Source organism: Triticum dicoccoides, chromosome 6A (genome assembly GCF_002162155.2).
Source record: "Triticum dicoccoides isolate Atlit2015 ecotype Zavitan chromosome 6A, WEW_v2.0, whole genome shotgun sequence".
Taxonomy (NCBI): Eukaryota; Viridiplantae; Streptophyta; class Magnoliopsida; order Poales; family Poaceae; genus Triticum; species Triticum dicoccoides.
In genome coordinates this window covers 267,027,614-267,030,629 of record NC_041390.1, presented here as the reverse complement: position 1 = coordinate 267,030,629, position 3,016 = coordinate 267,027,614, and the positions used below count along the sequence as shown (strand labels likewise).

At 40.5% G+C, this 3,016-nt stretch overlaps 1 long non-coding RNA gene across 1 annotated transcript; it reads left to right on the top strand.

Annotated features, from left to right (window-relative positions):
* The first annotated feature begins 222 nt into the window (after positions 1-222).
* On the top strand, positions 223-1,629 carry LOC119315207. Its single transcript, XR_005152630.1, has 3 exons — positions 223-545; positions 1,079-1,200; positions 1,350-1,629. It is a non-coding gene; the product is annotated as an uncharacterized LOC119315207 (long non-coding RNA).
* Positions 1,630-3,016: the final 1,387 nt, after the last annotated feature.

The window sequence follows — 3,016 nt, the reverse complement described above, 5'->3', positions numbered from 1 at the left end:
ACAACATTGTGACCATGAATTCTCTTCTTCTGAGATGTTGGTAGTTTCCTGATTTTAGTAGGATTGCTTCTCCACTAGGCTGTGAGCCATCTTTAATTCAGATTGTAGGGTAAATCCGCAAAGTATGTTTCTTAAGCTTTACATCAGTTCTCCCAAAAGACGACTTCCTTTGTAAAGAAATATAAATGGTCCTATATTTCTTTACAGAGGGAGTACATGGATTGCTTCTACACTAAGCTGTGCGTCATCTTTAATCTACCATATTTTCTCTTCCCATTACCCTCTCCATCGGTTCAGTTCAACTCATCGAAATCTGTTTTTCTTTTGCTACAGGTTATGCTATATAGGTTTGGGCTGACTATTTTAAATGGTTGCCAATCAGGTTAGGTAGGAAAATGGAGGATTGTCTAAGTGAAGATACATCCCCTCAGCTATTATGCTCTTTCGAGTACTATAAACGCAGTTCAAAATCAGTTGAACCAAATCCAAACGAATTGGCCAAAACGAATGGGAAGGGATAATATATGCATAGTTCTTGAATCATGGTAAGCAGCATATATCCCTATACATTGATGTTATTTTAAATCAACCAGAGTAACATAGCCAATATTATAGATTTTCTAAGCCTTCTTTAATTCCTTTTTGTCAATATATATTCGTGATCATGTGGTGTATTTGAAAGATTTATTATACATTATAGTAGTTTTCCGTTCTAAATTATGTAAAACATGACTTGGTAGTTTTGCACATTTTCCTCTCGTAATGTAAAAATATAAGGTCTTAAAAAACTAATCATTTTGTCTAAGTGGATCCCTTTATGTTATTATAAAACTAATAAAGAGATTTGCTTCAAATATCTGAGTAAGTTTACATAGATTTAAATTATATTCATTGTGCTTCGACATATTTACATATATTCATGTTATTCTATTGTCAAAATGGATGGGCGTAGAATGATGATCTAGTTGTTCTTATTAATGAATACTGTTACCCACATTATCCTGACCTTCATGATTATTTTTTCTTGTTATTATGCATTACTATGAGTTCATTGTATTAAGATTCCTTGAAACTTCAGGCACCTGAGCTATTTACAGGAGGAGGGGACCCGACCTTCTTCATGTCTAGCGGTAGTGTCTTCCTTTGATTCGTTTGTGCAACATGGAGGGGACATGCCCTTCTTCACGTCTTGTGCAACAAGTAAGGACTAGCCTCCGACTGTTCTATTGATGCATGTGCATGTGCTAAGAAGAAATAAAATACCCTACTGGATTTGAACGCTGACACGTACTAACAAGTTTTCACTTTCCCAATGTGCCCATTGGGGTGATTGATACTGACTATGGCAGTCTGGTGGGCGTCGTGCTCTTCAACCACTTAGAGGTGGACTTTGATGTGAAGCCCGATGACCACGCCACATGGATGATCGTCCATGTGATCGCGACGCCGGATGTCGCCGAGGTGGAGGACCTCGATGCCATCTTTCGGGGTGAGGGAGGATTCGGGTCATCCAGCGTCTGAACTCCAAGCCTTGATAGATACATGTAGAGAAGTGGTCTGTTTAGACTGGTAGTGGAACACTAGGAAAGGTACCCACCTTTAGTTGTGTGTGTTTAATTTATTTTGCACTGGACGTGTCCCTGATTTCTATCTCTGAATAATGCATGTAATTTTTATTTTTTTAATTCATAATTTGTTAGTAGTAGCGCTAGGGGAAAACTACATGCCACTAGTATCTAGCATAGTAGTAGCGCCTAGTATACTAGAAGCACTACTACTATTTTGTTAGTAGTAGCGCGAGTTCAAATAGTAGTAGCGCGGGTGCACCAGCACTACTACTGATTTTTTAGTAACCATTTAGCTGTAGCGCAATAGTAGTAGCGCGGGTACCAGCGCTACTAGTACGCAGTTTTCCAGTGCTACTATTAGCCTTTTTCCTAGTAGTGATGGTGGGATAGACAAGGTTGCTTCTTCATGGACCCTTCATGGGTGGACCCCTCCGTGGACTCGCGCAACCGTTATCCTTCATGGGTTGAAGTCTCCATCAACGTGGATGTACGATAGCACCACCTATCGGAACCAAGCCAAAAATCTCCGTGTTAACATTGCGTTTGCTCCCTCTAAACTTCTCCCCTTTACCTTCATATGCAATGATTTACATTCCGCTGCTATACTCTTATACTTGCATGAGGTTGATTGCTTGACTTGTGCTAAGTTGCTAAAATCTGCCAAGACTTAAAATTGGGAAAATGCTATATTTTTATTTGGTCAAGTAGTCTAATCACCCCCCTCTAGACATTATTTTGATCCTACAGTGATTGTAGTTGTTGTTAGGCGCCTTTTTGTCCCCGTTTGGGACCGTTTATGTTTTGCGGCGACGGTGGTCGTTGGATGTCATTGGTTGACATCGGGGCCACCTAGGACTAAACCCAAAGGGGTTGTTGGTCGGAGTGGCCGGGAGAGTGTCATGGTAGTAGATCAGTTTTGTCGGAACACCATTGGTCCACTCGAATGGGTGGGAGTGGCCAGGGGTTTCGTGGTGTGGGTAATGTGTGTTATCCTCTGCAGAGGGTGTGTGTTAAATCTATCAATATCCGCGTCCTCGGTTATGGGCACAATTTGTACTAGGTCACACCGTTCAATCAACACTCACATGACGGAATGACTTATAAGTGTTGTATATGTTGATATATTGTGAGCACTAATAGTTTGGCATGATGCCGATGATGATATTGAGATGATCTCAAGGATGATCATTTAGTTGTGATGTGGTCACGAGGTGATCATGTGGATGTTTTGATCACGAGGTGATCATGTGGATGGTGTGATCACAGGTGATCAGGTGGATCACGAGGTGATCGAGATGGTATATTACTTGACCGGATTGCCAAGAGTGAGATGGTTATTGAGATATGAGATGGTGGTTTATCAGTATGGTAGTAGTTTCATATCATGCTTAGTAGTTGCTTTCGTATCATAGTAGTTGTTAATTAACTAATCTGTTTAATGCTATGTG